A 14,128-nucleotide genomic window follows, 5' to 3' on the forward strand; every position below is an offset into this window, starting at 1 on the left:
GTCTCAGTCGTAAACGATTTCTCCTCCACTGACAGAACAAGAAATTGAAGTGCAGCAATGCAGCATCTGAAGAACAGATACTACACTTTGATCTTGTTTATATATTTTATTGCTTTTTTAAAAATTTTGAAAATACAATTAAGTAAAAAACAAAAGATTTTTGAACAACAAAATTAGGCACAAGGCCCTACAAGAAATTGGGGAGGGGAAGGGTTCAGGGTCTTTGTAACTAAAGTGATTAAAAAGTAATAAATGTAGACTTTGGAGTCTTACTCTTGACTGGCAACATTTACCAAAATACCTCATTCACTCTATGGATCTTAAACTAACTAATAAATCCCCAGCGTTTAAGAATCAAAACCATATTTACAATTAATAAACAGTTGTCTGTGTGTTTGTGTATGCATTTTTTTTTTTTTTTTTTTTTTTAAATATTAATTTTGTGTGTGTGTGTGTGCATGTGTGAAAATATAAAGTTCAATTTCATCGGTAAATAAAAAAAGTTTTTAAATTAGGAAAAGGATTGCTCGTGGAGAGGGGAGAACTAATTAAAAGTGTTCATATGAAAAACAAAAAATAAATCCTACTGGGTTGTTAGTGAGACCCCCCCCCCTGTACTAATCTAGGTGACTAGACGCCCCACTGTTTTCCAGGGAATCGAAAACAAGCAATTGGGGGGATTGGGGAAAATATCTTAATGGCAGTGGGAGAAAACAAAGCAACGGGTGGAGGGGGGTTGGAAGGTGACCTCTGAGTAGGGGAGTGACCGGAGATGTTGAAAAAGCAAGGATGTGGCACAAAGGGGATGGGCAGACTCAGAGGTTCTCTAGTACCAAAAAATAAAATCAGGAACAGGATCTCATTTATACCACCAGTTAAGAGTCTTCTTAAGTTTTTCTTAGCTAGAACCTAAGCGGGATGGGTTCCGAAGGCCCCAGCACCGCCCGTGCCGTGCTTAAGGAGGGAACACGTATTGAAACTTGGCTCCTCGACGGATGCACAAACTAGTGCTGTGCACCCACCTCTTGTCAAATTCCACTCTAGGCAACCTCCTCCAATCGCATCTGATCTTTACTTTAAGCAGATGTTTAAAGTAAACGATCAGATCCCGATCCGGAACAGATGTCCCTTCGCGGACCAACTTGAGGCGCGTGATCCAAATCACCATGCGCGCTACTGCCAGGATCGCCAGGATAACCATTCTTTCCTCCCTGGGGAACGGCGGCTCCATGTTGCACACAAAAAAACCTTCGTCGAGATCGAGCGGACATTCGGCATCGATGCGAGCCGTTACCCCCTCGACGTACTCCAATAAGGGATGGATCCGGCTGCAACTAAAAAACGCGTGCCCGATCATTTCGGACTCGCGTTCGTCACAGCGCGGACAGAAGCCGCTTGTATTTTCTTTATACCGGCAGAGTTCGTCGAGAAGGGGCAGCGCGTTACGGACCAGTCGCCAGGTAAGGGAAAATTCCAAGTTGTTCAGAATCTCCCGTCCCGGCGCCCAACTCCAATGAGAACGGACAACCTCCATCGACCATCCCATCCGCCTACAAAGTGGATCCTTCGTGGTCCCCTCCACTAGCTCCCGATATAGTTTCTTTCTTGGCTGATCGAGGACACTGGTCCCCGGCAAAGAGCGGTCCGGCATTCGGAGAAGAACTTAGACTCCCCCCTCGGCCTACGACGACCTTCTACCGAGGGGTTGAGTTTGAGATTGGGAAACAAGTTCTCAACCACAGGGACCCAAGGAGCGTCTTCTTCAAGCGAACGACCCAGGAAAGCCAATCTCTCGGCATTTCTATGACACAAGAGACTGGGCTGACCCATGCCTCCCTCACTCGGACTCTGGACACAGACCTCTCTGCAGACATAATGCTTACCATCGTTCCACAATAGTGAATCGAGGCGCCCTTGCAAGCGGGTTAGTCTTTCTGCAGGGAGAGGAAGTACAGACAATCGGTAAAGGATGAGCGGAAAGACGTATGTAGCACACGCCTCCGCCCAACCCTTCAAGGACAATTTCCTTCCAATCCAAGTCTTCACTGACGATTTGACCTTGCCATATACTTCCGACCAATTCTTTTCCAGCTGAAGTCCCGGTCCAAACCAGACACCGAGAATACGGACCGGTCCATCGGTCCAGCTGAAAATACCTGGAAACGAGTTTACCCCGGTCCAGGCCCCCAACCGCAGGCCGACAGACTTGCTGCGGTTGAACATGGCCCCTGTGACTTCTTCGTATCGAGCGAGCACCTCGACCACCGCTTGAACACGGTGACGTCATCAGCGAACGCGGAAACCCTGGCTCAGTTTCGCTTTTTGTTTATACCAAAAACCGAATGTAACGCGTGCCGATGCGGGAAATGTGGAATAATTAACGTTTGAAAGTCAATAAAATTAAATAGACAGGCGAGCTCCGTGGGTAATTCTGAGATATTACAATTTATAGATGATATAAAAAGTTTTAAGAAGTTGTGAACCGAGCGAGCGCTACTCTGAAAGAAGCCTTTTGTGGACATCGAGGAAAAGCGTACATACATACATACATACATACATAGATACATACATACATTTTCGCTTTTATATATATAGATTATAACTTTTCCTAATGTGTGTGTGCGCGCGTGTGTTGCCTGTAGGCTGAGATAAACCGCGTCACACACACACACACACACATAGTAAATCGAGCTTACTAAGGGAGATAATAACTTCCGGTGAATACTGGAAAAATATCCAGCAAATAAAACGTTGTTTAGTAAATCGTTATTTTTTTGCATTTTTGAATTTGTGTGTGTGTGTGTGTGTGTGTGTGTGTGTGTGTGACGCGGGTTATCTCAGCCTACAGGCAACCCACCCAGGCAAGTTAGGTACCGAAATGAAGCTTATGACTCAGCGGATGTTTTACTGATATTTATATCCATATTTGGCGTATGGAAATGCAAAAAAAAAAAAAAAAAAAAAAAAAAAATGCAAAAAAAAATAACGATTTACTAAACAACGTTTTATTTACTGGATATTTTCCCAGTATTCACCGGAAGTTATAATCTTCCTTAGTAAGTTCGATTTACTGTGTGCGTCTGACACGGTTTATCTCAGCCTACAGGCAACCCACCCAGGCAAGTTAGGTACCGAAATGAAGCTTATGACCCAGCGCATGTTTAAGTGATATTTATATCCATGTTTGGTGCATGGAAATGCAAAAAAAAAAAAAAAAAAAAAAAAAAAAACTTCCAAAAATGAAAATTACTGAATATGTTTCCGGTACAAGAACCCAAGTTTGCCCAGCTGGGCAAACTTGGGTCCTTGTAGTTTAAAATACTGATTTATCCCTTGGATTTTTTAATTTTTATTTATTTTTTTTCTAATTTATGTTCTCTCTCTCTCTCTCTCTCTCTCTCTCTCTCTCTCTCTCTCTCTCTTTCTTCTCCCCCATTCTCTCTCTTCTCCCCCCACTCTTCTTTTAAACATCATTACATGAGGAGTCATTTTGCGTAAAAAATTAATTTATTTTGGTGCTTCTACACTTTATTGCCGAAATTGGAGACGCCGTTTTATTTCACGCACCTGCTGTCCAAGTGTACCTATTTACTATGCCTCCCCACGGGGCAGAGTTAGACACCAGGGTCGTTTTTTAACGTGGAGAAAAGGTACAAAAATAAAAATTGTCTCAGTCGTGAAGGATTTCTCCTCCACCGAAAGAGAACAAGATATGGAAGTGCAGCATCTGAAGAACAGATACTACACTTTGATCTTGACCAAAAGGCCAAGTTTCAAACTATGGCCGAAGCATGAAATAAATAACAAAAAAAACTTAAACTTCCGGAAAGAACTATGGAAAAAAAAAAGGTAAATAAATTATTGGAAAACGGTAAATTTATCAAAAATATAATCGTAAAAACATTTATTGAAAAGTTTCCGTAAGAAAAATTTGATATCTTAAAATGTTTACATATTTTAATCGGGTATTTCTCTTGTTTATATGGGTAAAAGGAATTAAATTTTTACTCCTCAAGTAATAAAATTTAAAATAAGAAACAATTTGAATATCTTGTTTTTCTCATATCTTCCGCAAACCCTATTTAGTGACATTACCCTTTTTTAAAAAAAAGAAGACGTTACAGTCGTCTGCCAAAAGGGAGACGACTGTGACGTCTTCTTTTTTTTCTTCTTCGTTTTTATGAGACCGTGTTGAAGGACGCCATCTTGCAGTGAAAAATTACAAATTTACCAGAAAAAATAACGGTACTTGTACAGTTTAATCAAGACATTAAAAAAATGAAAATATCGAAAAAAGTTTAAATTGTATGTATCCATTATGGAACGAAGTTTTCCGAAAAAAAATAAAATTCAATAATTTCATCAAGTAGTTTTTTTTTTGTTTTTTTTTTCATTTTTACAGCGGAAAAAAAATTTGTTATGATACCGAGCAAAATGTTCGATTTTTAGGAAGAAAAGCTAGTATTAAAGATGAGGAGGGAGTGTCGGCGCTTTAACTGGAATTATCTCCCTTTGGCATTTCTAAAATTCAAACAAATTTTTGGGTTTGTATTACTGTACACATAGATTCGAAAAAGTTGTCAAAAAAACAAATATATAACAAATAAATGTTATCAAAGGCAAGATAAGTTACTTTTCTACCAAACTGGATATATTTTTCGTGTTTTTATTCAATATAACATGTTTATTCAGCTCGAAAAACATACAGTGTTTACCGATGTATTGGAAAATTCAAAATGGCGCCCGACTGTCTCTTTAACACAGTAAGTTTGGAAAAAACTAGTGTAAATAAAAAACTAGACAAAATACTGTTAAAAACTCGCTCAATATATGTTACCGTGACATAGGTTGACATATATTCGGTGGATTTTTAACAATATTTTGTCAAGTTTTTTTTATTTTTATTTATAACACCGTTTCCCAATCTTACGGTGTTAAAGAGAGTCAGGCGCCATCTTGAATTTTCGAATACATCGGTAAACACTGTATGTTTTTCGAGCTGAATAAACATGTTACATTGAATAAAAACACAAGAAATATATCCAGTTGGTTAGAAAAGTAACTTATCTTGCCTTTGATAACATTTATTTGTTATATATTTGTTTTTGACAACTTTTTCGAATCTGTGTGTACAGTAATACAAACCCAATTTTTTTTTATAAATCGAAGATGGCCGCCTTCAACGCGCTTTCATAAAAACGTGTTGATGAAATTAAGTGAATTTTTTTTTTCGGAGAACTTCGTTCCATAACGGATACATACAATTTAAACTTTTTTTTCGATATTTTCATTTTTTAATGTCTTGACTAAACTGTACGAGTACCTAAATAACGAATTAATTTAAATGATTGTTTTTTTTTCTTTTTTTTTTTTAACCGAGAAGTGAGTTGTGTTTTAGTGTTTTTTCTTTTTTAAATTGGAGACGCCATTTTATTTCACGCACCTGCTGTCCATATGTAAGGAAGACACCATTATTTTAAACTATGGCCGAAGCATGAAATAAATAACAAAAAACTTAAACTTCCGGAAAGAACTATGGAAAAAAGGTAAATAAATTACTGAAAACGGTAAATTTATCAAAAATATAATCGTAAAAACATTTATTGAAAATTTTCCGTAAAAAAATATAATTTTGAAATAATGAAAGCAATATTGGATTTTTATAAAAAAAAAATTTTTTTTTTTTTCGAACAAATAATTTTAAACATGTTATTGAATTAAAGCAAGTTTGAAGGGTCAACAACAAATTAATTTAAATAATTGTTTTCTTTTTCTTTTTTTTAACGGAGAAGTGGGTTGGGTACTCCCTTGGCGTTGAGTTCCATGCCGACCAGCATTAAAAAAAACAAGCGTCGCTCCCTTCCTGACGCATGTGCACGTAACATTTTTTTTTTTACTGACGTTGTTGTAGTAACTAAACGATTATTTGTCACATTATTTATTTTTTAAAAAAGTTGGTGCAAGTCTATATATATAAAGCTGAAAAAAATATTTATAATGTACGTACTTGTCACTGCATGAAAATGTCATATTCAAAAAATCACGTAAATCGATCAAGTAGTTTTTTTTTATTTAAGAAAATCAAATATTATGAGAAATTTTATCGAAGAAAAACTTCCCACCATCTTGTTTTTTAATCATACACTGCTAGCGACACCTATTGGCAATGTTGGGAATATAAGACCAGAAAAGGGGCAGACAATCGGCTTTCCACACTAGAAAAAAAAACTTGGAAAATTAAGACATTTATAAGTTTTTGGGGATGTTGAAAACGAAAATAACGTTTAAAATTCCAGCAAACGAGTAGTTTCCAAGATATGAAGAATTTTACGTAAATTGAGCACCCACGTAACGTGCGCATGCGTCAGGAAGGGAGTGACGCTTGTTTTTTTAATGTTGGTCGCCATGTAACTCAACGCCAAAGGAGTACCCAACCCACTTCTCCGTTAAAAAAAAAAGAAAAAAAAAACAATTAAAATTAAATTAATTTGTTGTTGACCCTTCAAACTTGCACCAAAAAGTTTTACTCTCTATGAATATTAAAAGAAAAAAAGTTACTAAACATGTATTAATAATGTCTCACTTTTACAGACATTTGTTTTTAAATTTCTTTTTAAATGACGACTTTTATCGACTTTTTTTTAAATAGCATTTGCGGATGGGTAAAAAACGAAAAAGAAAAAATACTAAACCGGTTACTGACAATTTCTCAGTATCTTGACTTGGATAACATTTATTTGTTAAAAATATTTGTAAAAGTGAGAAATTGTCAGTAAATGGTTTAGTTATTTTTTTTGTTTTTACCCATCCGCAAATGCTATTAAAAAAAAGTCGATAAATATCGTCATTTGAAACGAAATTTAAAAACAAATGTCTGTAAAAGTGAGACATTATTATTAATAAATGTTTAGTAACGTTTTTTCTTTTAATATTCTTAAAGAGTAAAACTTTTTTTCAAAATAAATAAATAAATAATATGACAAATAATCGTTTATAAACAACGTCAGTAAATAAAAAAAATGTTACGTGCGCATGCGCCAGGAAGGGAGCGACGCTTGTTTTTTAATGCTGGTCGCCATGGAACTCAACGCACAAGGAGTACCATGGGTTGTTTTTTTATTGTGTTTTTTTTTTTGTTTGTTTTTTTTGGGTTTTTTTTGCTGTGAATCGAAATATAATTGTAAAAACAGTTATTGAAAAGTTTGGGTAAGAAAATACAATTTTAATAAAGCAATTTTGTAATGAAAGCAACAGTGGATCTTTATAAAAAATTTTTTTTTTTTCGAACAGATTTTTTTTTTTTTTACACGGTGGTCAACACTTATCAAGGCCCGGAAGCCACTCAGGGATAAGGGTTATTGCAAATACAGTACGTTAGTGGGGAGATTTGATGAAGTGTTTACTTAAGGGGGCGGCTCATTAGGAATTTGTTAACGTTGGACTTGAAGACATCCAAGTTGTAGTCAGGTGGGAAGCAGGCAGACGGAACAGAGTTCCACAGGCGTGCAGTTCTAAGAAAGAAGCTTTGTTCATGGAATCCGCGTTTTGATTTAGGCACAGATAAAGAGTGGTGGGGGAAAGTTTTCACAGTGGATTCAGCTAGACGGGTGTGTTTCGTGAAAGATTGGCGAGGGGGGACCAGAGATTGGAGCTCAGACGAGCACCCGCTATGGAAATAACGATAAAACAAGGATAGGCTCACAACGTCTCTTCTGTGGGAGAGAGGTTGCAGGGTAGAGAAAAGGGCATCCCTCACTAAGCCACGAAGTCTATTTTGTACTCTGTCAAGGCAGGATAGGCTATTTTTAGCAGCTCCTGCCCAGATATGGCAGCAGTATTCCATCCTTAGATGTACTTGGCTTTTATATAGATAGAGAATTGCATCAGTAGTGAGATATCTTCTGGAGCGGTAGAAAGATCCCACCATCTTTCCAGCGACCTTGGCAACAAATTTGATGTACGTGTTCCATTTCAGATCAGGAGTAAATGACAAACCCAGAAGCTTGTCAAAACACGGGGCTTCTCCTAAACGAGAGCCATCCATTTCAATTGATGCCAGATGGGGATCAGAGCGTTTATGATGATGAACAGATAAATAATTGCACCATTTAAAATTTTCCAATATATCGGTAAACACTGTATATTTTTTCGAGCTGAATAAACATGTTACATTGAATAAAAACACTAAAAACTTATCTTTCCTTTGATAACATTTATTTGTTATATATTTGTTTTGTTTTTTTTTTTTGCCAACTTTTGCGAATCTATGTGTACAGTAATACAAACCCAAATATTTTGTTATATACGGACGTGAGAGGGGCCTTATTTTCCATTGCCTTAGAAAATAACTAGTAATTTTGGCGCTTCTACACTTTATTGCCGAAATAAAACAATTTTGTAATGAAAGCAACATTGGATTTTTATAAAATGTGTTTGTTTTTTTTTTTTCGAACAGATAAATAATTTTTTTTTTATTATTACATTTTCACCCCAAACAAGGCACATTGCCACTTTGATGTAGAGGGGGGGGGTAATATCAGGGGAAACAACTACTGGGGTACTATGTAGGGATTTGGGAAGCAAGATGTTGGTTCACGTTGCACTTGACCTTCTGCATGTCAGTACAGTTGGGGAAGCAGGGACCTGGAATGGAATTCTAAAGTCTAGCGGTTCTGGGGAAGAAACTACTGGAGTAGAAAGATCTTTTACATCTAGGGATCTCTACAGTGTGGGGGTGGGATTTTGCAGCTTGTCGGGTTTGTCGAGGGTGTTCATGTCGTGGGGGGCACAAGTGCTTGCAGTTCATCAGAGCATTCACCATTGAAATACTTGTAGAACAGGCAGAGGGATGCAACGTTTCGTCGATGGGACAGAGGCTGAAGCTTAGATGCCAGTTTAGGGCCTATCAGATTTGCGACTCTCTTTTGAACCCTGTCAAGGAGCGAGAGACTAGTAGCGATACACCAGCCCAAATATGACAGCAATACTCCATACATGGGCGAATGGTGGACTTATAGACGTACAGGATACTTTCGGGTGCTAGTAGTTGTCTAGCACGGTGGAGAGAGCCCACCTTCCTTGCAGCGGCCCTAGTTGATGGAGGGTCAGCTGATGGTCTACTTGTGATGCATGTGTGATACTCTGCATAACCTCCTGTTCAGCTCCCCCTTACCTAACTGAAACTCGTTAAAAAAATAATTTTAAACATGCAGAAAGTCTATCATCCCGATATTATTATCTGTAAAAAAAAAAGAAAAAAAAAAGATGTCTTCTTAATATTGTCAAGATTCATTTTCTCCAGTAATGTCGGTTTTTGGAAGCAATAAACTTTAATTTTAGGTTAATTTATTCGATGCAAGTCTATAAATGGTCCACTAGTAATATTTTTTACTGGAATTTTAAACGTTATTTTCGTTTTCAACATCCTCAAAAACTTATAAATGTCTTAATTTTCCAAGTTTTTTTTCCTAGTGTGGAAAGTCCATTGTCTGCCCCTTCCTTTCTGGTTTTATATTCCCAACAGGTGTCGCTAGCAGTGTATCATTAAAAAAACAGGATGGTGGGAAGTTTGGTGCAAGTCTATAAATGGTCCACTAGTAATATTTTTTACTATAAAATGCTGAAAAGAAATCTTTATAATGTACGTACTTGTCACTGCATGAAAATGTCATATTCCAAAAATCACGTAAATCGATCAAGTAGTTTTTTTATTATTATTTAAGAAAATCAAATATTATGAGAACTTTTATAGAAGAAAAACTTCCCACCATCTTGTTTTTGAATGATACACCGCTAGCGACACCTATTGGCAATGTTGGGAATATAAGACCAGAAAGGGGCAGACAATCGACTTTCCACACTATAGAAAAAAAAACTCAAAATGGCGCCTGACTCTCTCGTTAACACGGTAAGTTTGGGAAAAGGTGCTATAAATATAAAACTAGACAAAATACTGTTAGAAACTCGCTCAATATATGTTACCGTGACATAGGTTGACATATATTCGGTGGGTTTTTAATAGTAGTTTGTCTAGTTTATTATTTATAACACCTTTTCCCAAACTTACCGTGTTAAAAAGAGAGTCTGGCGCCATCTTGAATTTTCCAATACATCGGTAAACACTGTATGTTTTGGGGGCTGAATAAACATTTTACATTGAATAAAAACACGAAAAATATATCCAGTTTGGTAGAAAAGTAACTTATCTTGCCTTTGATAACATTTATTTATTATATATTTGTTTTTTGACAACTTTTTTTAACCTATGTGTACAGTAATACAAACCCTGAATTTTTTTTGGAGATCTTCAGTCCAAAACAGATACGTACAATATAACCTTTTTTCGATATTTTCATTTTTTTAATGTCTTCATTAAACTGTACAAGTACCGTTTAATCAAGATGTGGACCCGATCTCATCCCAGCTGTGCTATTAAAAAAGTGCTCAGCCGAAGTAGCTCCAGTTCTCTCCAAACTCTACAACAAATGCCTTAATGAATCTTGCTTTCCGGGCTGTTGGAAAATTGCTTCTGTGGTACCAGTATTCAATAATTCTAGCGAAAGGACTGACCCATCAAATTATCGCCCCATTAGCCTCCTCCCACTTTTTGCCAAAATATTTGAGACCTTAATTAACCATGCTCTAGTCCATCACCTTACAGATGCTAAACTTCTGACTGACAAACAATATGGATTTAGACAAGCCCGTTCCACAGCAGACATCCTAACTGTAATCTCTGAACGTATATACCATTCACTGGATAAAGCGGGAGAGGGCAGAGTGGTAGCTCTAGATATATCTAAGGCTTTTGACAGGGTATGGCAATGAGGGTCTCCTCAGGAAAATTAGATCATACGATATCCCTGGTAGAATACTTAACATAATTAAATCCTTCTTAGATAAGAGAAAAATTCAGGTTGTCCTCGACGGTCGTACATCTAAACAATATGATATAAATGCGGGGGTGCCCCAGGGTTCTATCCTTGGACCTCTATTGTTCCTGATATTCATAAATGACCTCCCCGACAAAATTGCCTCTGAGATGGGTATATATGCTGAGGATACTACACTCTATGGCAGGCACAACAGGAAGACGAATGAACACATTTCTAAAGAAATGGCAGAAACACTAGAGGATGACCTCCAGTCTGTAGTGGAATGGGGGATAAAAATGGTTGGTCACATTCAATGCTGCCAAGACTAAACTAGTTTCATTCAATAATTACAAGAAACCCTCTTTACCACCCATAGCAATGGCCAACGACTCTTTATCTGAGAGTACATCTTTCAAACTCCTTGGCCTAACGTTCACAGGAAACATGAGTTGGAACAATTACACTGAAGGCATTGCCAGGGCCGCTACAAGGAAGGTGGGCTCTCTCTACCGTGCTAGACAACTACTAACACCCAAAAGTATCCTGTACCTCTATAAGGCCACCATTTGCCCATGTATGGAGTATTGCTGTCACATTTGGGCTGGTGCATCTGCTACTAGTCTCTCGCTCCTTAACAAGGTTCAAAAGAGAGTCGCAAACCTGATAGGCCCTGAACTGGCATCTAAGCTTCAGCCTCTGTCCCATCGACGAAATGTTGCATCCCTCTGCCTTTTCTACAAGTATTTAGTGGTGAATGCTCTGACGAACTGCAATCACTTGTGCCCCCACGACCATAGACACCCTCGACAAACCCGACAGGCAGCGAAATCCCACCCCCACACTGTAGAGATCCCTAGATGTAAAAGATCTTTTTACTCCAATAGTTTCTTCCCCAGAACCGCTAGACTCTGGTATTCCATTCCAGGTTCCTGCTTCCCCCAACAGTACTGACGTGCAGAAGTTTAAGTGTAACGTGAACTGACATCTTGCTGCCCAAATCCCTACATAGTACCCCAGTAGTTGTTTCCCCTGATAGTAGCCCCCTACACCAAAGTGGCAATTTGCCTTGTTTGGGGTGAAAATGTAATAAAAAAAAAAAAAATTTTTAAATGAAAATATTAGAAAAAGGTTATATTGTACGTATCCGTTTAGACCTGAAAATCTCTGAAAAAAAAATGTTCACTTAATTTGATCGAGTAATTTCTTTTTTTTTTTTTTACAGCAGAAAAGTATGGCGTCTTCAATTGCGGCAATAAAGTGTAGAAGCACCTTTATTTTACCCATCGAACTCGAGAAAAACATAACCAAAGGTAAAACTTGCTGAGAACGCTCTGTTTTACGGTCGTTTCAAAAATGGAACGGAAATTTAAATTTCGTTCCGTTTTAAATTCGGTACATTTTTACATTACGTCCAACTAATTGTTCAGTTCGACATTTCAACTTTTATAGGTGTTCAGACATGGTACTTGTACAGTTTAATCAAGACATTAAAAAATGAAAATATATATAAAAAAAGTTATATTGTACGTATCTGTTTTGGATTGAAGATCTCCGAAAAAAAATTTTAACTTAATTTGATCGAGTAGTCTTGTTCTTTTTTTTTTTTTTTTTTTTTTTTTTTACAGCGAAAAAAAACACGTTTTTATGAAAGTGCAATGAAGTCAGCCATCTTTGAATTTTTTGAACACGTCACGGGGAGATAACTCAGTTTAAAGCGCCGACACTCCCACCCCATCTTTAATACTAGCTTTTCTTCCTAAAATTCGAAACATGGTTACCTTTTGTGCTCAGTATCATAAGAAATTGTTTTTTTTTTTTTCATTGTAAAAAAAAAAAAAAAAAAAGAAACTACTTGATGAAATTAAGTGTAATTTTTTTTGTTTTTGTTTTTCGGAGAACTTCATTCCATAACATATACGTACAATATAACCATTTTTCGATATTTTAATTTGTGGTAATGTCTTGATTAAACTGTACAAGTACCTCGAGTATATTGCTGACAAGGTTGTGGTGTCTATTCCGAAAGCCGTTCTTAACATGGGCGGGGGGGGGGTATTCGTGGTACCCGAAAAGTAACCCATAAAAAATCAACAGTCTTGCAGTTAAGCCCGGCAAAGTCGAAAGTAAGTTCGACAACTCTAGAAGGGTCTCATAAGTATTTTACACCGTCAAATCACGATGTTACGAATTATTAAAGTTGTATAACATAAACTAAAAAAAATATTGACCCTCTTGCACTTTAAGGAAACAAATGTACGAGGAAGAAAAATGGGACATAAGTCGTATTACACCGGTTGAAAGAATGCCATTTGATTGGATAGCAAAATATTGACGTCATTTTATAAATAAAATGGAATATTCAAATGTTAGAAAACAGATTTTTTTTTTTTTTTGGTGTTTTTTCAGATTAGGTCCACCTCCACAATTTTCTTTTCAATGACGACTTTTAAAGGTTTTCGACTATGCTGAATACGGAAATCGCATTGAAATTTTGCAGAAATAAGTAGTTATCGAGATATAAAAATTTGTTTTATTCGTTGTATTCTTTGGCGGCCATCTTTGTTACGCGAGTAGATTTGTTTATGGCGCGCTCGAACGCGTGTAACAAAGATGGCCGCCAAAGAATACAATGCATAATACAACTTTTTATATCTCGATAACTACTTATTTCTGCACAATTTCAATGCGATTTGTGTATTCAGCATAGTCGAAAACCATTAAAAGTCGTCAGTGAAAAGAAAATTGTGGAGGTGGACTGGAGTACCGAATCTGAAAGTTTACCATAAATGATTTTTGATTATGCAGGAATTTTTTAAACAATGATTTTTAGCGCGTAATTTTATAAATAAAATGACAAACATAAAAATAATTAGAAGCGATAAACAAAAAACGATATTGAAATTGACAATATTAGAAAATATATATTTTTTTGTTTTGTACTTCACGGGAAACATGGACTCTGCGTATACGTTTTTTTTTTTTATTCTTTTTTTTTTTTAATGGATGCTCCCTGACAGCACATGCACAAATCTTTTTGAGATTAGGTCCACCTCCACAATGTTTTTCTAAATGATCACATTTATAGGTTTTCGACTATGCTGAATACGAAAATCGCATTGAAAATTTGCAGAAATAATTAGTTATCGAGATATAAAAAGTATTATGCATTGTATTCTTTGGCGGCCATCTTTTTTACGCGCGTGCTGTGTCAGTCATGGATGAGTAGATTTGTTTATAACGCGCGTGCGCGTAAA

At 36.7% G+C, this 14,128-nt stretch overlaps 1 long non-coding RNA gene across 1 annotated transcript in view; it reads left to right on the forward strand.

Moving 5' to 3' along the window:
• LOC145271436 (uncharacterized) overlaps nucleotides 1–14,128 on the forward strand; it is an 854,738-nt gene that overhangs the window by 817,532 nt on the left and 23,078 nt on the right. The window contains exon 6 of the long non-coding RNA XR_013865874.1: nucleotides 12,097–12,184. This is a non-coding gene — a long non-coding RNA (uncharacterized LOC145271436). The remainder of the gene's footprint in view (nucleotides 1–12,096; nucleotides 12,185–14,128) is intronic.

The sequence above is a fragment of the Euprymna scolopes genome, chromosome 46 (genome assembly GCF_053919585.1).
Source record: "Euprymna scolopes isolate OS-2025 chromosome 46, ASM5391958v1, whole genome shotgun sequence".
Lineage (NCBI taxonomy): Eukaryota > Metazoa > Mollusca > Cephalopoda > Sepiida > Sepiolidae > Euprymna > Euprymna scolopes.